The 25,102-nt window shown below is 36.8% G+C and overlaps 1 protein-coding gene across 13 annotated transcripts in view; it reads left to right on the top strand.

The window, feature by feature from the left end:
* The window catches only part of PRELID2 (PRELI domain containing 2), a 631,123-nt gene that overhangs the window by 229,821 nt on the left and 376,200 nt on the right, over positions 1 to 25,102 (top strand). The gene's annotated exons all lie outside the window — the stretch shown is intronic.

Genomic DNA, 25,102 nt, shown 5'->3' with positions numbered 1-25,102 from the left:
GTTTTTGGCTTTATGTAAAATACTGTGATGAGGATTTTCATCCACACATCAATGAATATGTTTCAGAATATTTCCTTTTAATACATTTTTTGAAGTGAGTGTAATTCTTCAAAGCAAATTGAGATGAAAGTCAGGAAGATCAGAAAAACAATAAGATGTAAGCCACATTTCTATAATTAGTAAAAAAATGTTATTTATTATTAATGTGTCATGGACTAGATATACACTGACTCAAAAAACAAAAATAAATAAAAACACCAAACTGTTACTTCTTATCAGTTGAAACATGAAAAAAATAAACTCATTGTCAGTACGGGGAAATAGGTATACCCATGTTCTATTTGTATGACTGTACACTGGTGCAAAGTTTTTGGAAATTATTTTAAATTTATGAATACAACTGTTATGAAAAATTTCAACATGTAAAAAGTAGAGAATATCATAGTAAGCCTCTATGTATGCTTTATCAAGGGTTAAAAATCAGAAACAGCCAATCTTTCCTATATACCCTATTCACTAAAAAATACTCCCAATTAGTTGGAAACAAATCCTAAGCATGCAATTTCATTCATAAATATTTAAGTATTATATCCAAAAGACAAAAGATATTCCTTAAAAATATTATCACAATACAACTATCAAATCTAAAAATTTTAACAGTAATTTCTTAATATCATTAGTGTTCAAGGTTCCTAGATTGTCTCATTTTGCTTTTTACAGTTTGTTTGCGTCTGGATCCAAATGAGGTCATAGTTTATGATTAAATGATATATCACTTGAGTCTATCTGAATCAACCACATCTTTTTTTCTTCTGATTTTTTGAAGAACTCAGGTGTTTCTCCTACAGGGTTTTCATATTTTGAATTTTGTTGATTACAACCCAAGTTGTTGAACTGTTTGATGACTCTATGGTACAGTTCATGTGATAAAGGCAGGATTTATGCTTTCTCTTTGCCTTTCTTCTTCCTCTTCCTTTTCTTCCTTTTCTTTTTCATTAGTTTTCTGTCTAATGAGTTGGTTCCTTAGCATTCAAAAGTTGCCTCTAGTTTTTTGTTAGGTATATTTTATATACCATAAATTGTATATTGTATATTTTAAAACTACTGGAGGTTTTAACTGATTGCAAATTGACTCAAATTGCCCCAATTTCTGCTAATGGCTGACTGTTTAGATTGAGTATTGGGTCTTCTTGAAATGACCCCAGAAGCTTTTCACAGATTTCTTGATCACAAGATATTCCAGGCTCATTTTACAGATTTCTTACCAAGACTTGTATTTGGCCCCTTCTCTAAGGAGCCTTGGTTCCTTTCAAATGGGAAATGGTATTTAGGGGCCATAATTTTGATATTAGAAGTGTTATTTGCTACTGAGTCCTTCCTTGTTTGTATGACTTTTCAGTAGACAAGACTAGAACATATAATTTTTAAAAAAACAAAATACATCATAAATTTTACTGATACTTCCAGTCCATATTCAGGACTACCGGATTTTTCCATTACTTTATTGATTGTACATCTATTTTCTCTCTCCCATCCTGGATACTTCAGCTCTCAAAAACACTAACATAATCACTTTTTTGCTTAATTATATTCACCGTAGTCTCAGAATAAAAATATCAACATTATTGCCAACAACATGATTATTAAAAATTGTTTTTATTTTCAATTTTGTCTTTTCTTGGGGTATATCCCAATAGGAAGATATAGTGAAATTATTGGTGACTATAGGTCACTTGAAATAGTTACTTTCCCTGTCATTATATAGTTAGCTTAATGTTTCATTTTATCTTCAATGTCTGCAGGCTGCATTTTTACATTAAATGTTATTTTATAATTCTTAAAATATCATGTTTTAGTGTTAATTACCTGTTATGCAACAGAGTAAGTCTAGTTTCAATTCTTAGCTCTCAGCTCTATTTACTTTCTCTTTTTACAAGAATCAATTAAAAAAATTTAATGGTTGGATTTTCACTTTTTAAAAAATATAAGCAATGATGTAAATATATTTGCTTCCTCTTTTTTAGATGTAGAGTAGCAGATTTTACACACTTGTCTACAACTTGCACTTTCTATTCTATTGTGATTATCACTCCATAGTAGTTGTGTGTGTGTGTGTGTGTGTGTCTGTGTGTGCGCGTGTGTGTGTGTGTGTGTATTTATATAGAAAGAGAGGTGGGGTGGAGTGGGGGAGGAAAAAGAAAAAGAGAGAGAGAGAGAGAAAGAAAGAGAGAGACTTTATTCCCCCTCCTTTCTTTTTTAAGATGGAGTCTCGCTCTGTCGCCTGGTGCAGTGGTGTCATCTTGGCTCACTGCAACATCTGCTTCCAAGGTTCAAGAGATTCTTCTGCCTCAGCCTCCTGAGTAGCTGGGATTACAGGCATGCACCACCATGCCCAGCTAATTTTTGTATTTTTAGTAGAGATGGGATTTCACCATGTTGGTCAGGCTGGTCACTAACTCCTGACCTTTTGATCCGCCCACCTCGGCCTCCCAAAGTGCTGGGATTACAGGCTTGAGCAACCGCACTCGGCCTCTTATTCCCTTTTTAAAGCTGCCAAATACTCTATATTTGATTTAATACATTTTCTAATTATGGGCAAGATGGTTATTTCACCTCTTTGGCTGTTACAACTCATGCTGCATTTAAATTATGAGCTACTCTTGAGCCAACTTAAATGTACATAGAAATTTTCCTCTCTCTGAGCACGTTCATGGATAGTGTACAGAATGTAAGATGAGGTAGAGGTGAAGAATGTACATGAAGCAATGAGACTGGCATAGTAGGTTTAGGCTATAGCACCGGAGCAGTCATCACCAAGTGGTCATTAATATCCAGCTGAGGAAGTCTGGTTTTTATTTCAGATTCAAATGAGACCCAGGAAAAGATTTTAAGTATGCGAGTCAAATGCTGATACCAGCATTAGTAAAGTGAGTCAGTGGCTTCAGCCCAATTCCTCTGGTAAAAAATGGGTTTCTTAGGCCGGGCGTGGTGACTCACACCTATAATCCAAGCACTTTAGAGACCAAGGCGGGCAAATCACCTGAGGTTGGGAGTTCAAGACCAGCCTGACCAACACAGTGAAACCCCATCTTTAAAAAAACAAACAAAAAACAACAAACAAACAAAAACAAAAATGGGTTTCCTGGGAGGGTCCCTCACATAGCTGGGATGTTCAGCTTTTCTATCATGGCAGCTTTGATTTAGTGTGGGATATTTGTGCTTTTCTATGAAAAAAAAAATTCTCAAGAGCTTTTGAGTAATCAGTGAGGCCTGAACGTTTTGTCAGTGAAAGTGCCCTGAAATCAATGCCATAGGGCTGCCACGAACATACAAACTTCATCCTAACATTCAAAGTTACATAGATTGTTACTCTTCACAGTCCACTTTATCCAGAGACTGCTGAATTGTTACTTCCTTTTGTACTATGAAATGATCTATTCTCCAATGTAGAAAAATCTTTAAAATTTCGCTTTTTTATTCATGTATTTTGAAATAGAAACTTAAAAAATAAAGCCAGTGCTAGATGTGATATTATGGCCAAATCAATGTGGGTCTCAATTTTTTTTTTCTTGAAACACAGTCTTGCTCTATCACCCAGGCTGGAGTGCAGTGGCATAAACATGGCTCACTGTAGTCCCAACCTCCTGGGCTCAAGCAAGCCTCCCACCTTAGTCTCTTGAGTAGCTAGAATCACAGGCCTTTATTACTATGCCTGGCTAATATTTTTATTTTTTGTAGAGACAGAGTCTTGTCATGTTGCCCAGCCTGTTCTTGAAATCCTGGGCTCAAGCAATCTTCCTACCTTAGCCTCCCAAAGTGCTGGGATTGTAGACATAAGCCACCATGCCTAGCCAAGGAATTTGAATTCTTATTTGGTAAGGAAACAAGTTCACGTTTTCAGGTTTAAGAATCCATGAGTTTCTATGAGTTTGGGCATCAGGTAGTCTTATGAGAATACTGAGAAATTCAATATTCCCATCAGTCTAGACAGTGTCCATTCTATCTTAGTATATTCACGGGTTTTAATTAATGTCAGTGTGGGGCTTAGAAAACTCTGGAGGCCAGAGTTTTCCTCAGGATGGGGCATAAAATAGGGTGTATGCTAGACAGATAATCTGACAAACTGATTCTAAATATTATCTGGACTAATAGACACAAATAATTTTGAAAAGAAATAGGATGAGGAGAATTTGCCCCAAAATACGAAGATGCATTTTAGATTTGTAATAATTTAGTAAAATTGGTACTAATGTAAATATAAATTGACATATTGATGAAATTCCTAAAATTCTTTATTTATTATTCTAGTAGATATTCGTTGGTTGTCTGCCATGTTTCAGGCATGTTCTATGTTTAGAGAACATCTATAATACCGAACAAGAAAATCAAGGTCCTAGGGTTCCTCTCTTTGAGTCTACATATTAGTGGGAGAGATAAACAATAAATAAGCAAATAAGCAAACACATATGTACATAAATAAGAAAATGTTAGATTGTAATAAATGCCATGAAGGAAATAAAATTGTATGAAAGAACAGAGAATGCTTGAGTACCTAAGTGATGTTTCTCATTTGAGTGATCAAAGAAGACCGACCTCTCCCAGAAGTGAATTTTAGAACAGACACCAGAATAAGAGAAAGAAACCATCTGATAATCGTGGGGAGGACCAAAGCAGGTAAAAGGAACAACTCTGGTGAAAGCACTGGGGGTAGAAATGGCTTAGTTTTTAAGAATAAGAAAAAACCAGTAAGCTCTAACTGTCAGGAGAAAGGAGGTAAAGTTAGAAAGATAAGCAGAGAATATGTAGGATTTTAGAGGTCTGTTAAGTGCGATTCAAAACTCCCTTCATAATCCTAGAACATAATTCATATGTAGTACATATAAGAATATCATGCATATTAAAGAATGCATCTCAAGCCAATGAGGAGCTGATGGGCCATTCAAAAAGTGGTGTTGGATGAATGTGTTGTTTATGCAAAACATCATATTCTTACATCAAACTGTACAACAAAATAAATTACAAGTGGATTTACAAACTTAACATAAAAACTCAGACCATAAAATACTAGAAGGAAACATGGAAAAATATGTATATGAGCTTAGAGTAGGAAAGAATTTTCTAAACATGAAATTAGTGTAAGAAATCACAAAAGAAAACACTGTTAGTAAAATGTCTGCAATAAATGTGGCAATGCATACAAAGCTCATAAATGAAATGGGAAAAACACTGAGGCTACAATTAATGAGATGACAAAATACATAAATGGGTAATTCACATAAGAATAAATGCAAAAAGCTTCTGAACTTATGAAAAAAATTTAACCTTGCTAGAAATAAAACAAATTTTACTGAAAACAAAGGAAATGATGTGACTTTTGCCTGTTATGATGGCAAAGAAAAAAATGATAATATTCAGTGCTACTGATACTATGGTGGTATGGCCATGTTCAGATACTTTTCATGTAAATTATACTCCTTTAACTGTTAACCTTAACTTTTTGGGAATGTATGTCAAAAGTATTAAAATTAAAATTCAACTTGTCATAATTGAACATGTAAGAACCTTTCTAAAGTGAGTAATCAGGGATGTGAATAAAGATTTAAATTCAAGGACATTTACCAGAGCCTGGTTTATAACAGGAAAACATGAGTAACATCTAATCCTCAACCATAGGGAAAGGATGCAAAAATACAATTATGCACCCTTTGAAAATTAAGGTTAGACACAAAGAGAATTTTGAACTGTTTGTGCAGTAGGTATTTTTTTTGCAAAAAGCTTGCTAAGTTTTATTTATATAGCCAACCACTAGCTTACTTTTTCTCTCTCTCTCTTGAATAAAATACAACCAACAGTTGAGGTGGTAATAAACTGGAGGTAAGATTATAGATGACTTATTTTCTTACTTAACTTCTCTAGTTTCTGAATGCTTTACTATTAACATATATTACTCTTATAATCAGGAGAAAAATCACAATTATCTTAAAAATAAAAGGCATTCCCTAAAACACACTGTGTGGATTTTAAATAGTCCTTGCAGAACAGTCATTGCAGGACTTTACTTCCTTTCTATACCTGGCTCCTGCTGGTGCTGCCTACCGAGGGAACATGGGAAGGAATCATCATCATTATTTTTGAGAGAATCCATCCAGGGGTCCCAGATTGGGCAAAGACGTGAGTGAAACTGTGAGCAAGAGTAAATGCTTCAGGAGAACATGAGGTAGGACTGATGTGCCAAGTCAGTCCAGTTTTGACACATGCGCACCCTGTCTCTCTGAATTATCTTAATGCCACCTTATTGTATTACTTAAAATCCTACCAGTTAAACATTAATTTGGGACAATCATCTTCTACATATAGATGTGAGTATGAATATAAGAACAATAATCTCTGGGTTGATTACAGGTCTATTCATTCATTCATACTTAAGTATGATTTGGGACAAAAGTAGTTAGATTGAATACATTTGAGTGAATAAGAGTTTTCTTCATGGAAAAGGAAAGGCAGGGCTTTTGGCATATGTTTCCAGCTGGGTAGGAGCCTGGAGGGAGATGTGCTGCCCATGGGGAGCGAGGGCAATGTGAACACTCTGGATGGTTTCAATTTTCTAAGCTTCAGTTTCCTTACTTGTATCACAGAAAAAATACTTATGTACAGGATAAATAGACTATAGCATAAATAAGAGAGTGCCTAGAACATCCGAGCATACCATAAATTGTAAAAATAGAAATGATGATGTTGATGACAGTGATGATGATTGGGGGAGTAGTTCTAAATGAATGAAACACTATTAAACATCAGTGGGGCTGCTGGAAGGGAAATGGAATTTTCCTCTTCCTCCACCTGGCAGCATGAGCCCTCTTATACCTAAACCCTAGTAAGCAGGCAAAAATAATTAATTAAGAAATTTCTACTCCCTCTTTCTAAGTGGTGGCTGCCAGAATGGCAGAAATGAAATCTTCCGTGTTACTCATTTGCTATCATACTTCAAAGTAAATTACTCAGAGGTATCCCAGAGGCCCGAAAAAAATTAATTTATCTTCAAAGCTTGTTTTCATCCTGGGAATAGCTGAGTCATCCAAGGAAAATCTGAGTCAATTACCAGTGAATCAAGGAAATGGAAATGACATTTTACAGTTTGGTTGCAGCTGAATAAGGAGTACATGATTGGGCTGTTTGTAAAGTTTGCTTGGTGTACCTTATTATAATGTAATGGAAACCCATAAGGAATAGCTAATAAAATTGAGTATCAAGTATTATGCTTTCTCAAAGTGCTATAGAAAAGCCAAATTGTACTATTTATGCTCCTATGTAAACACCATTAGGGCTAGGTTCTCTATTGCCGCAAAAGATATATTTTAGTATCTCCTGCAAAATTAGAGCTGAATTTTATGACTCTCTTTTCATGAGTATATGCCCTGTCAGCAGATGTTAACTGAAGATGCATGAAGAGGAGAAAGTCAATTTGACATCGGCCTCTTTCTAATGCTTGCTGATGTATAAAACATCCCAGCCATGAGGGCCCGAAAAGACTGGAAGTAAACTGCTTTGCCATAAAGAATAATGTAAGTTTCTGTGTTCTCCAAGCCTGAGAACTGTTTTAACAGAAACATCACACACCAAATAGGATACCGTTTCATACTCTTTTCCCAACGCCATGGCATTTGGGAGTGGCCAACTTTAACCAGCCATAAATTGGTGGTAATGAATGGTGATAAGGCTTGATCTATATGTTTCCCAGATGTTCCCTGATCTGATGCTGTATCTTCATTTCATTGACCACAATTACCCAGCTGTGGGTAATAATTCAGCAGTCATTCACAGCATTAATCTGATACCAGGACAGATCAGACTGTTGATGTATTTGGCCTTTACAATAACCAATTACTTTTACTGAAGTAAGTGTGTGTGTGTGTGTGTGTGTGTGTGTGTGTGTGTGTTTATACCGAATTCCTCTCCTGTCTCGTTGCTTATCATAGTTCCTTTCCTTGGAATTAGAGATAAAAAGAATTGTTGAGAAACACTGGATAATGGCTCTAAAGGTCATAGTTACAATCCTGGCTGTATAACCATGTATATATTTGAACTCAAGTTATCTAAGTTCTCTGGGTCTGAGATTTCTCATCAGTACTATTAGGAGGTTGGATTTAGTAATCTCCTATTTTCCTTTCTAAAATCTAGTGAGTCTGACCTATTTCATGTTCAGAGATGTGGGATACATGAGGACTTTTCTAGAGTGGAAGAGAAGAAGGAGTCCATGCCCACAGGAGTTTATATTCTTATTGAGGGAATAAGGGAATAAAAAACAAAATAAGCTGGTATGTGATTAAAACAAGCTGACAGCTAATGACTTAGCACAGTTATAAAACTATGTATTAGGTACTGAGTTAAGGGCTCTTAAACAACATTATTAATTTTCATACTTCAGAAATGGGGTCTCACTGTGTTGTCCAGGCTGGTCTTGAACTCCTGAGCTCAAGCGATCCCCCTGCCTCGGCCTCCCAAAGTGCTAGGATTACATGTGTGAGCCACTTCAGTCTTTATGATATTAATGTACATTGACTTGTCAGGGAAGGTCAGGTTTTTATGAACTGCACTGATGGGAGAAGTTTTATGCAGAAAATACGCTTATGTAAATAGAGATAATGGATGTGGAAATTCAAGGTACAGCAACAAAGGACATTCCTCGCAGGGGAATTTGTGGGAGGAAATCCTGTGTCCTCATCAGGACATAGGATGAGCACTGTAGATCTGGCTTCTGTCTGTCTTTCTGACCCTTGCGTTTTTTCAGTGTGATTTTTCTCATAACAAATCTGCTTTTGTGAATCAAATATCAGTTTCTTTCACTTGCTTGAGAATTCTAAGAAAGAGTTATCAAGAGCCTGGAACCATAGACTTGAAATCTCTGGATGATCCTGGAATTTTTCTAGGTTTCAAGAGCACAGATTTATCGCATAATCTACAGCAGTGATTCATACACTCACAATCTTTCATCTGGAATAATACTGAAGAGGGGAGGCCCACACATGTGGTGTACTCTGTTCTAATGGGTGTGCCAAGGCTTTTCAGTATCTCTGGCCCCCAGGCTGACACCCCACCCCATTCTGTACCAGTGAAAAGTATACTAGAATGCAAATAAGCAGGGGAGACATTGTTATAGGCATTACTTTCGTTCACTCCATTAAAAAATGCTTCCTTTGCAGACTTGGTTAACCTAACTGTTTTTAGTTAATAGTAGATTTCATTTATTGTTTAGTATGTGCTGGGCATTAGGCCAAGCACTTGAAGATGACTATCATTTAAATATCGCAATAACCCTGTTAGGTATGGACGATTATTATACTCATCTTTTCTAGGTGCCTGGCTCTGTATCAGGTTTTACATAGATTACCTTATGTAATCCTAACCATAGCACTATAAAATGTTTACTATTGTTATCATCATTTTTCAAATCTTCAACTTTTTACTTTTAAGCTCAGGGGTACATGTGCAGGATGTGCAGGTTTTTTACATAGGTAAATGTGTGCCATGGTGGTTTGCTGCATAGATCATCCCGTCACCTGGGTATTAAGCCCAGTATCCATTAGCTGTTCTTCCTGATGCTCTCCTTTCCTCGCCACCCCACCATGACAGGCCCTAGTATGTGTTGTTTCCCACCATGTGTCCATGTGTTTTCATCATTCAGCTCCCACTTGTAAGTGAGAACATTTGGTGTTTTGTTTTTTGTTCCTGTGTTAGTTTGCTAAGGATAATGGCTTCCAGCTCTATCCTTTGCAAGGACATGATCTCATTCCTTTTCATGGATACATAGTATCCGACTGGGTATATGTATCACATTTTCTTTATCCAGTCTATTACTGACAGATATTTGGGTTGACTTCATGTCTTTTCTATTGTGAATAGTGATGCAGTGATATATGCATGTATCTTTGTAATAGAATGATTTATATTACTTTGGATATATATACAGTAATGGGATGGCTGAGTCAAATGGTATTTCCATCTCTAGATCTTTGAGGAATTGCCACACTATCTTCCACAATGGTTGAACTAATTCACACTTCCACCAATAGTGTAAACGTGTTCCTTTTTCTCTCCATACTTGCCAGCATCTGCTGTTGATGATTACTTGTTAATGACCACCATTCTGACTGGTGAAAGATGGTATCTCATTGTAGTTTTGATTTGCATTATTTAATGATCAGTGATGTTGAGCTTTTTTTCATATGTTTGTTGAACGCATGAATGTTTTCTTTTGAGAAGCATCTGGTCATGTCCTTTTCCCACTTTTTAATGGGTTTGTTTATTTTTTAATGTAAATTTGTTTAAGTTCCTTGTAGACTCTGGCTGCCAGACTTTTGTCAGATGAATGGATTGCAAAAATTTTCTCCTATGCTGTAGGTTGTCTATTCACGCTGATGCTAGTCTCCTTTTCTTTTGCTGTGCAGAAAGAAGCTCTTTAGTTTAATTAGATCCCATTTGTCAAGTTTTGCTTTTGCTGCAGTTGTGTTTTGTGTTTTTTGTCATGAAATTTTTACTCATGCCTAGGTCCTGAATGTTATTACCTAGATTTTCTTCTAGCAGTTTTATAGTTTTGAGTTTTACAAATAAGTCTTTAATATGTCTTGAATTAATTTTTTGGATAAGGTATAAGAAAGGGGTTCAGCTTCAATTTTCTGCAAATATCTAGCCAGTTCTCCTAGCACTACTTATTAAATAGGGAATCCTTTCCCTATTGCTTGTTTTTGTCAGGTTTGTCAAAGATCAGATAGTTGTAGGTGTGCAATCTTATTTATGAATTCTCTATTCTGTTCCATTTGTTTATGTATCTGTTTTTGTACCAGCACTATGCTGTTTTGGTTACTGTAGCCTTGTTGTATAGTTAAAGTTGGATAGTATGATGCCTACAGCTTTGTTCTTTTTGCTTAGGATTTTCTTGTCTATTCAGGCTCTTTTTTGGTTCCATATGAATTTTAAAATAGAATTTTCTAATTCTGTGAAGAATACAATGGTAGTTTAATGGGAATAGCATTGAATCTATAAATTACTGTGGGCAGTATGGCCATTTTCACAATATTGATTTTTTTACCTATGAGCATGGAATGTTTGTCCATATGTTTGTGTCCTTTCTGATTTCTTGGAGCAGTGGTCTGAAGTTCTTCTTGAAGAGATCCTTCATTTCTCTTGTTAGCTATATTCATAGGTATCTTACTCTTTTTTTAGCAATTGTGAATGAGAGTTAACTTATAATTTGGCTCTCTGCTTGCCTGTTGCTAGTGTATAGGAATGCTAGTGATTTTTGCACATTAATTTTGTATCTTGAGAGTTTACTGAAGTTGCTTATCAGCTTAAGAAGCTATTGAGCTGAGACAATGGGTTTTCTAGATATAGGATCATGTCATTTGCAAACAAAGATAATTTGACTTCCTTTATTTCTATTTGAATACCTTTTATTTCTTTTTCTTGCCTAATTTCCCTGGCCAGAACTTTCAACACTGTGTTGAATAGGAGTGGTGAGAGAGTGCATGCTTATTTTATGCCAGTTTTCAAGGGGAATGCTCCAAGTTTTTGCCCATTGAGTGTGATATTGGCTGTGGGTTTGTTATATATGGCTCCTATTAATACCTAGTTTATTGAGAGTTTTTAACATGAAGGGATGTTAAATTTTATCAAAGGCCCTTTCTGCATCTGTTGAGATAATCATGTGTTTTCTGTCTTTAGTTCTGTTTTTGTGATGAATCACATTTATTGGTTTATGATTGTTGAACCACCCTTGCATCCCAGGGATGAAGCCAACTTGATAGTGGTGGATAGGCTTTTTGATGTGCTGCTGGATTTGGTTTGCCAGTATTTTATTGAGAAGTTTTGTATCAATATTCATTAGAGATATTGGCCTGATTTTTTTTTTAAATTGTATCTCTGCAAGGTGTTGGTATCAGGATGATGCTGGCCTCATAAAATAAGTTAGGTAGGAGTTCCTCCTTTTCAATTTTTTGGAATAGTTTTAGTAGAAATGGTACTAGCTCTTCTTTGTATCTCTGGTGGAATTCAGCTATAAATATGTCTGGTCCTGGGGATTTTTGGTTGGTAAGCTATTTATTACTTCTTCAATTTCAGAACTTGTTATTGGTCTATTCAGGGATTCAATTTCTTCCTGGTTCAGTCTTGGGAGGGTATATGTGTCTGGGAATTTGTTCATTTCTTCTAGATGTTCTAGTGTCTGTGCATAGAGTTGTTTATACTATTCTCCAATGGTTGTTTGCATTTCGATTGGATCAGTGATGATATCCCTATTATTTCTGATTGTATAACCATTTTATAGCTGAGAAAACAGACTCTGAGACAGTGATGTGATTTGGCTCTGTGTCCCCACCCAAATCTCATCTGGAATTGTAATTCCCATGTGCTGGGAGAGGGGTCTGGTAAGAGGTGATTGATTCATGGGGGTTGACTTCCCCCTTGCTGTTCTTGTGATAATGAGTAAATTCTCGTGAGATCTGGTTATTTGAAGGTATGTGGAACTTCTCCATTTGCTCTCTTTCTCTCCTGCCACTGTGTAAGATGTGCCTTGCTTCTCCTTTACCTTCTATCATGATTGTAAATTTACTGAGGCCTCCCCTTAGCCCTGCAGAACTGTGAGTCAGTTAAACCTCTTTTCTTTATAAACTACTCCATCTCAGGTAGTTCTTTATAGCATGTGAAATTGGACTAATACAGACAAGAAGGGACTTGTAGAAGTCCTTCCTTGAGAGTAGGTGGTAGAGTTAGGATCTGAACCAAGATTTTTGTGACCTTAGTGACTGTGTTCTTAACCACAATAATATGAATGAAAAGTTACCTGTAGCACCACTCACAACTCATTATATCACAAAATTAGGACTGTCCCTGTGATTGAGCAATATTGAGGTACAGGATTATTTTCTGTGACTTCGTTCAAGTTGCACTAAATATGGCTAATTTGAATCAGGTGATTTGGAGAGTATAAAGATAACTAGTCATACTAGGACACTCATGCCTTGCTGAGCAACAGCATTTGCTGTTTGAAATAATGACTAGAATAATGATGTTTTCCCTGGCTATGTGGTGCATGACTGGTCCTCAATTTATCTTGTACAGCACACAGGTGATACACTCAGGTTTTCTGGGAGCTCTTAGGCTAATGTAAAATCACAAGAGGCTCATTCCCAAGTGACCTCAGGCATCAACATCTGGTTACCTGCCATGTACCATGCAGGCCGAATAATTAATATACCTTTTGACTAAGCACTTTCATCCTAAATGTTCACATGGATGGAATTAAAGATTTTAATGCCTAACAATGCATGAACTCAGAGATAGGAAAGGATGTGACATGGCAGGCACCAAGTATCCAGTTGCGCAAAAAAAGGAGTCACAGAACAAATAAAAAAATTGAAAGAGACTTGTCTTACTTACTGCATTAATGCAAATCTCATCTGTTCCAAGAATGAAGATGCAAACCTCCCACATATTTCCTTGAATGTCTGTGTAATATCAGACATTGTGCTAGACGGTAGGAAAGCAGAGGAGAAGGCATAAAAACCACTTTAGGCTTATGGTTGGCCTGAACAAATATGTGTTGATATTAACAACACATGATGGCTTCTATGAAAGGAAGAGAAAGGGCCGTTTTGACAGCACTTAGTGGGGAGTGAAAGACGGTTTGGGAAGGCCAATCTCAGGAAGGGATATCTAAATACAGACTGAAACCTGAATGGGAGTTGGTGAAGCAAGAGAGAGTTGGCATTTCTGTACCAAGAAGAGGCAAGAGCTATTTGAAGGCCAACAGATATAAAAGTCTGGAGTTGACCTCCTGGTGGAGGTAAATGGTAAGAAGGGGATAAAAGGAGAAAGGGCGTGACAAGATGTGAAGTAGGTGGGGTGGGATTGTAGAAGATGTGAAGCAGATTGTAGAAGGCTTTGTAATTTGTACTCAGAATATTGAGATTTTATTCTAAGGCCAATGGAAAGTCATTGAAAGGCTTCAAGCAGCCATCTTGCTAAGCAAATTTCAACTGGTGGTAGGAGAAATATGGTAATGCTGACAGCTAGCTCAAGTAATTCGGGTTCAACATTATTTATCTACAAGTGGATATTCTGGATTGTTTGCCTGCATTACCTTTCCTCTGCAATTGCAGTACACTCCATGTTTAGGATGGCACCTGGGTTCTCAGGATATTCCTGAACACAGGAGCCTGGCTAATTCACATGCTAAGATCAGAGCAAAAGTAAGATTGAGGGCTTGGTTCACATAGGCTTGACTTTTCAACTCTGCCCTTTGGTTACAGAATTAGCAGTCTTACAAATGCATTCTCTTGGGGAGAGATGGGAGTGTGATATGGCTCTACTCAACTCAGCACTAGACAAAGGGTAGTCAGTAAGCAGTGTGTGGCCTAAGAAATTTAGCTTGGGCCTCTTAGCCACATGTTAGGAAACTGGCCATAGAAAAATTGTAATCTAGAATTGGGGCTATTAGTCAAGTCATACTGACTGAACGTCTGAGAATCTCAAGTTGACACCCATAAACACTGAAGTGAGCTTCTCTCCTGCTATTAAATAAACCAGTTGAATACTAACCTCAATATTAGCAGGTGGCTTTTGTTTACCATATAACTCTTCTTCTGACAATGTTTTATAACTTACCTTTCTTGTTCCCTGATTGCTTTTAGTTATCTATAGCCCATTGTGACATTATCCAAGAATGTATGGCCTTGCCACCTATAGTATTAAGTCAACACAAGCTGTTGTAACAGATTCTTAGATTGCTACAATCTTGGTCTAAGGCTTGCCAAAATCTTAAATGCACTCTCAGCCTACCATAAAATATTTCTGGAATGGTTAATAGATTGAATTCTAAGGAGAAATAGAATCTTATTTGGAAAATTATTTGGTCTTATTTGGAAAGTTATTCATTCAACTTGGCTAACTATTAATGATTTACCAAATACCCATTCTATAAAGAACTGTCTTCTAGGTGCAATGTAGGATTAAAGATGAACCTGGCAAAGTTATGCCCTTAAACACTGGGGTAGCCAAGGGGAGACAGTATAAGAGAGGTAAATTTGTTTTCATTTCCTTTCTATCAGATAATATTCAATAACTTGTAAGTGTCAAGTATCACAAAACATGTTCAACACCCCTCCTCAGACAAAGGGCGGTTCAGCCTCTATCCCAAATGCCTATGTATAATACTGTTTAAAGTCTTTTTTATATTTATTTAGCATCAAAAAATACTAAATAAATGCAAAAAGTCAATGATTCATTCCAACCAGTGTTCACAGACAACTCTATTTGCTTTTTCTGATTTTTAATGGATACAGGCCACATAGTTAAATTATGTATTCAATAAAACTGATACTTGACTCCTCTTGTCATGGCTTGACAGTATCCTTAAACTTCAATGGGCCAGAAAATAGAATTACGCAATTATTGCTCTGCCCAAGAGCAATAAAATTGATGGATGAAATGATAAAAGTTAGCTAAGATAACATAACCAAAACTATATAACGTTTGTGAATACTAGCTCTTTCTTTCTTTTTTTTTTTTTTGAGACGGAGTTTCGCTCTTGGTACCCAGGCTGGAGTGCAATGGCACGATCTCGGCTCACCGCAATCTTCGCCTCCTGGGTTCAGGCAATTCTCCTGCCTCAGCCTCCTGAGTAGCTGGGATTACAGGCACGCACCACCATGCCCAGCTAATTTTTTGTATTTTTAGTAGAGACGGGGTTTCACCATATTGACCAGGATGGTCTCGATCTCTGGACCTCGTGATCCACCCACCTTGGTCTCCCAAAGTGCTGGGATTACAGGCGTGAGCCACCGTGCCTGGCCCTAACTAGCTCTTTCTTACCAAAATTTTAACAGCAAACTTTCCCCATCTAGACTAATAATTTACAAAAACCGTATGTGTGAGTACTGATGTTTTCCTCTGGGAAGTTTCTAAATTATCAATTAGTGAATATTTTATGTATGATACTCATGTTATATACATTTCCTTTGGTTTTTCTAGTGTTTTCACATTCTTCATAATGTTCCCAAGTGCATTTTATGTCAGCCTGATCTTTAGACCCCTGTAAGACTAAACAGGCTACTCAGGTCATTCTCCTATTTTACAAGTGAACAAGTAGAGGCACAGAATTATTAAATGTATCACTCATGGCAAATACAACTGATGAGTATCAGTACTAGAGCTAGAACCCAGTGCTCTGACTGATACATTTTTAGCATGGTGACTTAGAACACAGATCTTATCCATGGATCAAGTCCCAGCTCTACTACTACCGACTACAAACTGTTCAAAGTTCATAATCACCCTTCTGACTCTGTTTCCTCATTTATAAATTTGTTAATTATAAAAGCTATTTCATGGCACCATTGTGAGAATCCAGCAAGATGTTGTGTATACAGTGCTTAGTATTGTGCTCATCACATAGTAAGCACTCAAAAATGATTGGGTATCACTAACACTAATTCCCAGTCTGCATTACACTGTGTTGTGCTGTGGTCTATAAGTATGAAGTGTTAGAAGATCAGCAACTAAAAGTATAGTGAAACATTACCATCATAAAACTATGTCTATATTTAACAGCAGGACATTCTCAGTCACCCAAAATGCTTTCTCTAGCAGGGACTGTTCAGGACAGACTACTTCTTTTCTGCTGGCAATGGTTTTGCTTTTCACACATCTTTCAGCACAGAGGGTTGTTATGGTTCTCCAAAAATGGCCATGTTTACCTTTGACTTAGGGGGAAAAAAGGGGAGCTAGACACATCTAACATGCCTGAAATACTGGCAGCCTGGGGCTCAAATTGTACTCCTTTGCACTCCCACCACTTGCAGCTCTAACAGTTTATTTTAAAAGCACACATGTTCTGAGTGAAAGTGGGATGTTGGGGAGCTCTTGTGTTTTGTAGGAGGTAGAAGAGGTGGTTACATTTGCCTGTTTCCTTGCAGGTACTTGCGATCAATAAAGATGGGCTAGAAATGTTTACTTTCAGCATGTGACAAGATGGGAGATATCTTCCTCAGAATTTTATTCTCTTTGGATAAAGTTTCTACTGGTAGTAAGGTCAAATTGTCCAGATATCAGCTAAGCTGATATAGCACCTGGCATGTATTATGCCCAAAGTCAAAACTGCAGAATGTTTGGAGATTAGTAAGAAAATGTTTCTGGATGGATTGAGAGAGGATGATCCCTTCATTGAGAAGAAATGTCATTTCTTACTGATTGCTTCCTTTTTTTTTTTCAATGTCCTATACTTAACATATTCATTTATGCATTCATTTATTCTTTTATTCAGCTAATATTTGTTGATGATGGGGATATAATGATAAGCAAAAAGCAGATATAATATTTGCCTTTAGGAGGCCTATACTTAGTGTGGGAGAGAGATGTTAAAATAATCATATAACATATAGTTACCAGTTGCTAAATTCATAGGTCCTTTAAAAATCTCAAATATTCATCAAATGATGTGATAATAAATCTTGGGGTAGTTTTATTTGGATAGAATCTGATTGGAGATTTTTTTTCTTCTTCTCCTTCTTGAATGCCTGTAACTTGAAAAATTGCTTTTTAGATGCTGTCCTGTAAATCCTGTAAGCTTTCTTCATTCCTTTTCATTTTTTCTTCTTCTGGCTATATATTTTCAAGTAAACTGTCCAAGTTCACAGGTTTTTTTCTTCTGCTAGATCTATTTCACTATTGATGCTCTCTGCTGCATTTTTTATTTTCTTCATTGTATTTTTCAGCTCTGGAATTTCTATTTGATTTTCTAAACTTATTTTAATCTCTTTATTAAATTTCTTGTTCTTGTCCTTTATTGTTTTTTTCAATTCATTGAATTGTTTTTCTGTATTTTATTGCAGTTTGTTGAGCTTACTTAAAGTAGTTATTCTGAATTCTTTGTTGGGTAGTTCATACATCTCTGTTTCTTTAGGGCTGATAATTGGTACTTTATTTTGTCTGTTTGGTGATGACATATTTCTTTGATTGCTTCTGATACTCTGGCTATGAATTGATATATGTGCACTTAAAGAAATTGGTATTTATTACAGTCTTTGCCAACTAGCTTTGTCTGGGATGCTCTTTAACAGTAAATCTGTCTAGAGATTCTGTGAAGGCTGGCTGGCATGGTCCCTAAGCCTGGGACCACTGTGGCTGTTGTGCTGAGAAGTGCCTTAAATGAAGTTGGGTTCTTCCCAAGAGCAGTAATATTTCTATTTCTCTCTTTTCTGCCTCCCTGTTATGCTGTGAAGAACCCTATGATTGCATTGGGTCCACTCAGGTAATCCATGAGAATCTTCCTATTTTAAGATCAGCTGATTAACAACATTAATTCCATTTGCAACCTTAATTCCCCTTTGCCATGTAACATAACATGTTTATTGTTTCCAGGGATAAAACATAAATATTTTGGAGGGCTATTTTTTTCTGCCCATCACAGAATGCAGAGTTTATAAAATGGTAAACATATTACTCTTTTTCTGGAGGTAAAAATTTGTGTGGGTTCCTCCACTCCCCTTCTAAAAGATTGAAGGTGCCGTGTATGTTTATTGCAAGACTATTCACAGTTTCAAAGACTAGGAGCCAACCCAAATGCCCATTAATGATAAAATGGATAATAAAAATGTGGCACATATACATTATGGAATACTATGCAGCCATAAAAAAGAATGAGTTCATGTCCTTTGCAAAGACATGGATGAAGCTGGAAGCCATCATCCCCAGCAAGCTAACACAGGAACAGAAAACCAACACCACATGTTCTCACTCATAAGTGGAAGTCGAACAATGAGAACACATGGACATAGGCAGGAGAACATCACATATAGGGGCCTGTTGTGGAGCAGGGGGAAAGGGGAGGGGAGGGGGAGCATTAGGACAAATACCTAATCCATGTGGGCCTTAAAACCTAGATGACAGGTTGATAGGTGCAGCAAACCACCATGGCACAAGAATACCTATGTAACAAACCTGCATGCTCACAACATGTATCCTAGAACTTAAAGTTTAAAAAAAAAAAGATTGAGGGTGTGAAACATTCTCTTTTGGGGAACTGGTTATTATATTCTGTCTGAATGTTGCTCGAAGGCTAGACTAGTAGAGTACCGAGGTTGTTAGAATGTAGAAAAAGGTGGTGGAGAGATTGTGTGGAGATACAGAGAGATATATGTATATGAAGGGGAAAAGGGTCAGGAGAAGGCAGCCCCTATTCTCAATATTTGGTATGAAATAATATGTGAACTTTCCTTGGGTTGAGTAGAGGCCTCAGAAGGGAGCCTGCTACTCCCTCTGTATCCTTTTGCCTGAGGGAGGATAACTTGTTGGGCTATCTATACTTGAGCAATAAAAGGTTGCGGGTTGGACTATCCAGGAGAGGGCTGGCAGTGGGGTGAGAATTTGAGCTAGATAGAGCTCTCATGCTAGAAGAGTCATCACAAAGTATACCCTACAAGAGATTGAAACCCTACTAAGACAGGAGCTAACTTCCAGAGAGCCTCAGAGAAGACTAAGAACCAGTCAGAATGAGGAAAACTTACTCAGAGCAATTACACTGGAGATAAGGTCTACTTTCCACCAAACACAAATGGGCATGCACCTTAGAAAGGAGGCAGGTACAGGCATGGACTACTACATCCTTCCCTACATATAAAACTGGAGGAGACATGATTTATTTAGCCTTGGAAATGGTAATGAGGGTGCCAAAGCTTTATTAGAGTATAGTCAGTAGCAGTTACTGGGAAAAATAGTTATTCAATGTTTGAATCAATTGAAAATGTAGATTTCTCATAGCTAAAATAATAATGATGATGATAGTTAACATTTATATAGCACACAGATGCTATATATTAAGTGCTTTGTATGTATGAATTTAGTTAATCCTTAGAAATTCTATGAGTTAGAATTTTATGAGGTGTTAACAAAAACAGAAGAACTCTGTGAAATATTTGAAGAGATTTATTCTAAGCAAGTTATGAGTGACCAATTGCCAGTGACACAGCCCCAGGTACTCCTAGGAACGTATGCTCAAGGTTATCAGGCTACATGTTAGTTTTATACAATTTAAGGAGACATAAGATGTCAATCAGTATTGATGTAAGATGCACATTGGTTCAGTCCGAAATGTTGGGACCACTGGTAATGGGGGTGTCCAGGTCATTGATGAAGTCAAAGTTTTCTAATTGGCAATTGGTTCTTTCAACCAATTTATCTAAAAACCTGAAATCCATAGAAGAGAGTGTCTGGGTTAAGATAAGGGGTTGTGAAGACCAGAGTTCTTATTATGCAGATGAAGTCTCCAGGTAGCAGGCTTAAAAAAAAAAATAGATTGTAAATGTTTCTTATCAGACTTAAAAAGGTGCCAGACTCTTAGTTAATTCTCTCCTGGATCAAGGAAAAGACTGGAAAGGGAAGAGGATTCTCTACAGAAAGTAGATTTTCCCAGGAAGAGATATCTTTGCAAGGCCATTTGAAAATATGTCAAAGAAATATATATTAGAGTAAAATATTTTAATTTCTTTCATTGCCTACTATCTGTCATGTGATGCTATACAAGAATCAGTCTGGAATGCAGTATCTTAATGCTACAAAAAGTCTTAAGATCTCTGTTTTAATGTTAATACTGGTCAGTTGTGCCTGAATTCCCAAGGAGGTGGGTATAATGAGGCACATCTGACCCCCATTTCCTGTCGTAGCCTGAACTCATTTTTCAGGTTAACTTTGGAATGCTCTTGGCCAAGAGGAAGGGCCCATTCTGACAGTTGAGGGGCTTAGAATTTTAATTTTGGATTACTGGAGACACAAAGAGAATAAGTAATGAGTCCAGCACCATACACATATAGGTAGTAGAACTGAAATTTCAACCTGGGAAATTAGGCTGAAATATCAATGTTTTTAAAGAATTAACTTTTTAAAAACCATCAGAGTACATTTATGGGTAATTAGTATTAAAATGCCTTTCCAAGTCACTATAATTATGTTCTGCTATTTGGATTCATTCATTCAGTAGACATTTATTAAGAGCATGCTTAAAGAATGGCTGGAGTATAGTAAGCAAGAGACATAATTATAGAAGGAAAAGGAAGAGAGGTAATGGACCAGCTTATGTAACGTCTTGGTTTCTCTATGGATTTTAGTTTTGTTCTCAATAAGATGGGGAGCCTTGGGAAGGTATTTAGTAGAGGAGTGATATGATTTGACTTACGTTGTAAAAGAATTATGTGTTACATTTAAAATAAGTTAGGGGAAATGGGAAGACAATGATGAAAGCTTGGCCAGTTAGGAAGCTGTTGTAAGAGTGCATGAAAGAGTTAGTAATAGCTGGACAAGTAAGTAACAGAGGAGGGGATGAGTCATGGATAGATTCTGGATGTATTTTGAAGGTGGAGCTAATGTGGTTGATGTGTGGATTGGTTCTTAGATGTGATACAGAGGAAAGAAGTTACTTCTAATTCTAAGAGTTACTTATAAACTTATAAGCTCATAGCATCAGCACCACAGCCTTTACTGGTTTGGGCTGTCCTCATTATTATAATGCTTGTAAAATGTTGTTTTATTGTGTTTAAAAAATTACTCATGCAAATTTTTTTTTTTTCATAAATGAGAGGACAAAGGTAGAGTTCAAGTGAGAGAAAATGAGCTTTGTGAAAATATCCCATAGGAGTATGCTCTTCATGTGAATGTTGTATTCACATCATAGTGGAAAACTGATGAGTACCTCTGCTCTGCAGGCCTGTTACGGGTTGAATTGTGTCCCCTAATAAAAGATATATTGGAGTCCTAACCTCCAGTGCTGTAGACTTTGAGATAGCTTTGCAAGACCATTTGAAAATATGTCAAAGAAATATATATTAGAGTAAAATACTTTAATTTTTAAAATTAAAATTGAGAGAGATGATCTAGTTAAAATGAGGCCATTAGGGAGGGTCCTAATTAATATGACTGGTATACTTACAAAAAGAGAAAATCTGGACACCGAGCATCCACACAGGGAGAGCACCATATGAACATAAAGGCAGAGATCTGGGTGATGATGCCAATGCAAACCACCAGAAGTTGGGAGAGAGGCATGGGATATCTCTCACTGCCCTCTGAAGGAATCCACCTGGCCAACACCTTGATCTTGGACTTCTCACCTTCAGAACTGTGAGGTAATACATTTCTTTTGTTTAAGCCACCCAGTTTGCTATACTCTGTTATCACAACCTTGGCAAACTAATAAAAGCTTTCTGAGCAAAGACTTTCAAAAATCACAATCGACTGATGAAAAAATTGGCAAAATCACTGGGAGGTGCCATCACTATATCATCTAGGACAGTGTCGAGCACACAGTTAATCTTCAATAAACATTTGTTTTCTGACAGAATATCTAATGTATGTAAATATCTAATACATAATAGATATTCAACAAATACTTTTTTTTTTCTCCTTTAACTTAAACACTGAAAATGATTGAAAACTGTCATATGCTTTTTGAGATCTTCCACAGGAAATCACGTATTCCAGTGTCAGTCAGCCCAGTCAGATCTTGCTGCCCAGAAGGGTTCTGGTTTTCTCTTAAACCATATCACTGCATCAAGATTCTATAATGTAGGATAATATTAGTAGCTTTTAGGAAGTCAAAACCCAAGCTTCTATTTTCATTGACCATGATAATGAGAAGAAAAGAGAATGCAGAAATGAAAAATAAAAATTCTAGCAACATAATTATGTTATAGTCCTTTTAAAATTAAAATTAAGGGCTGAGTCTACCCAGATATGTTACATTAAAAATAGTTTGTTTAGAACATATTCTCTAGAAAAACTAGGTTTTCTTATGCCTTCTAATCAATTAGTACATTCCTTCTTTATTAATTCATCTGTAAGAATGAAATAAACATTTGAGAGACTTTCATTTGTTTGCCCTGTCTCTAAGTTATTTTGAATTTCATTTAACCAGATTTTGTTGCTTAGACGCAAACTATTCCTGACAGTTTTTCAGTCTGTGCTTTTCATCACTCAATGGTCATAACTGGTGAGGATGCTATCTGATGTTCTAGGTGATGATGTAATTGATAACCTTTGTAAAATCTCTACAGTGTTTCTTTGAAACAGCATAAAGGAAGAATTCATATGGGAAAGTTTCAAATAGCAATAGACCAGAAGGAGCAGACTGCCATGTTTCTTTATGATGACAGCAATAAAATATATGCCAATTCCAGTGGGCTGAATCAATCTTTGCTCTGAGATGGTGGTGGGGTGGCAGGCACAGTGTGTAACATCTTGTCCCAGGTTTTCCTAGTAACCTGATGCCTTCTCTTTGAGAGTAATATTGTGCTAGCATGCAGAAAATGATTGGCTGCCCAAGTTATTCATAAATAAAAGCAGCTGGCTGCAACAAAAATCTAAGTAGCTAAGATTTCATCATTATTTATGAAGCAGGCCAGGGAGACAGAGACCTAAAAGTGCAATAGCAAACACCATCTTTCTCCAGAGAAAACGGCTGACTAGGAGAGAAATTCTAAAACAGAAAGAAGCCAGTGTCACATTTATTTTCACATCATCATCTTCTTAATCTTATAGATAGTAAATAATATAAAACCATTATCATAATGCTGTCCTTGCAAGTTCCTCCTGAACCAAGTTTATCTTATGATTGCTGGTCTCATTAGGTTGATGTAGAAGAAAGGATTCTTACTGACTTCCAGTATGTGAGAATAGTTATGGATAACAAAATATTGGATAACATTTTTTATTTATCTTAATTCCATTGACAAGGATAAGAGTTAATATATTATTGTTGGTTTACAGTACCCTCTACCATCTGCTGGGGGTTGAGGGAGAATTCTGCCCCCTGGCAGTTGTGGAGGGGTCTCTAATAGATTGAATTTGACCTCTTCCTCATTCCCTCTCTCATTGTTTCCCAGGAAATTGAGTAGTTTGGTGAGTTTAGAAGAAGAATCTAAGCATGCATGGCTAAACCCTTTTCTTTCCTTTTGGTCTTTGGGAGGAACTCTGCCAGCAGGAACATTCCTTCTGTGCTTCTCCCTTCTGTCATATTACAGGAGCAGGCCTCCAAGGGAAAAAGCCCAGTATTGTCCAGGATTACCAGTCGCTATGATTGGCCAGGTCTGTCTAAATGAGAGACTGAAGTTATCAGTGAGCCTAATGGTCTTGAAAACAGCATTTTATTTTTCAGACATCAGGTTTATCAGCATATTAGTCTGTTTTCACACTGCTATGAAGAAATACCTGAGGCTGCATAACTTACAAAGGAAACAGTTCTACATGGCTGGGGAGGCCTCAGGAAACTTACAATTATGGTGGAAGGCAAAGGGGTAGGAAGGACCTTCTTCACATGGTGGCAGGAGAGAGAAGTGCAATCAGGGGAAATGCTAGATACTTATAAAACTATCAGATCAGCTGGGTGTGGTGTCTTGCACCTGTAATTCCAGTACTTTGAGAGGCTGAAGCAGGTAGATCACTTGAGGTCAGGAATTCGAGACTAGCCTGGCCAACTTGGTAAAATACTGTCTCTACTAAAAGTACAAAAATTAGCCAGGAGTTGTGGTGCATGCCTGTAATTCTACCTACTTGGGAGGCTGAGGCAGGAGAATTGCTTGAACCCAGGAGGCAGAGGTTGCAGTGAGCTGAGATTGCACCACTGCATTCCAGCCTGGGTGACAGAGTAAGACCTTGTTTCAAAACAAAACAAAACAAAATAAACAAAACACAAACCATCAGATCTTATGAGAGCTCACTGTCATGAGAACAGCAAAGGAGAAACCACCCTTGTGATTCAGTCACTTTCTTCCCTCGACACATGGAGATTACAATTTGAGATTTGGTTGGGGACACAAACCCTAACCATATCAATCAATAATAAAGCTAATATTTTAATCTTCCTTGGCTTCACTCCTGTGATTATCTCTGAAATGGATGGTAATTTTGGCAGGAAAAATAAAGATATACTGTTTATTGTTATTTATTATTATCCTTACTAAAACTACAACATCATGTATGAAAATGATGTATATACTCTGGCCATAGAATAATATAGTTGTAAGAAATTCTTTTATATTACAAACATATTTAGTATAAATAATAC

This window comes from Saimiri boliviensis, chromosome 1 (assembly GCF_048565385.1).
Source record: "Saimiri boliviensis isolate mSaiBol1 chromosome 1, mSaiBol1.pri, whole genome shotgun sequence".
NCBI classification, from domain to species: domain Eukaryota; kingdom Metazoa; phylum Chordata; class Mammalia; order Primates; family Cebidae; genus Saimiri; species Saimiri boliviensis.
Note: the sequence above shows the minus strand (reverse complement) of the source record. Positions and strands in the feature narration are given on the sequence as shown.